Genomic DNA, 681 nt, shown 5'->3' with positions numbered 1-681 from the left:
AAATCTTTGGTGCTTCTGAGCTAAATGAGGAGAATGTCCCCTTTCTTGTGTCTGAAGGAGAAAAGTGACTTCAGATTCTGCCGGGAGTTGGTGGATGGCAGCCAGTTCCAGAAGGCCCAGGCCATGTCTGTGCTCCACGTGATGCTGCAGCAGATCTTCAACCTCTTCCACACGGAAGAATGAGTACATAAATCCTATCATCTGCTCCTCTGCTGCCTGACACCGGACCCTCTTGAGCAAGCTCTGCGCTGGACTTCATTGGCAGCTAGAAGACCTGGAGACCTGCTTGGTTCAAGTGATGGGAGAGAAAGGGTATGTCCTGGAAATTGAGAGTCTGACACTTGCCTTGAGGAAGTACTTCTAGGGGATCCACCTCGACTTGGAAGGGAAGAAATTCAGTGACTGTGTCTGGGAGGTTGTTAGAGTGGAAATCCTGAGATCCTTCTCTTCATCAGCAAACTTGCAAGAAAGGTTAAGATGTAAGGATGGAGACCTGGGGTCATCTTGAAATGATTCTCAGTGATTGATCTTTCCTATCACACTTGCATTCATCTTTGGCCATTTCATAGGGCTTTTATTTCTCCTTTAATCACAGAATTACTGAATTAATTCAGCAAATAACTTTGTCACTATATTAAGTAAGTATATGTTAAAAATATTCAGTTTCAGGGGCAAAAGTTC

General features: G+C 44.5%; 1 pseudogene; it reads left to right on the top strand.

The window, feature by feature from the left end:
• The first annotated feature begins 6 nt into the window (after positions 1-6).
• On the top strand, positions 7-508 carry LOC103584020 (annotated as a pseudogene).
• The last annotated feature ends 173 nt before the right edge of the window (positions 509-681 follow it).

Source organism: Galeopterus variegatus, unplaced genomic scaffold (assembly GCF_000696425.1).
Source record: "Galeopterus variegatus unplaced genomic scaffold, G_variegatus-3.0.2 Scaffold35468, whole genome shotgun sequence".
NCBI classification, from domain to species: Eukaryota; Metazoa; Chordata; class Mammalia; order Dermoptera; family Cynocephalidae; genus Galeopterus; species Galeopterus variegatus.
The sequence above is the reverse complement of the archived record's forward strand: the minus strand, read 5'-3'. Positions and strand labels throughout refer to the sequence as shown.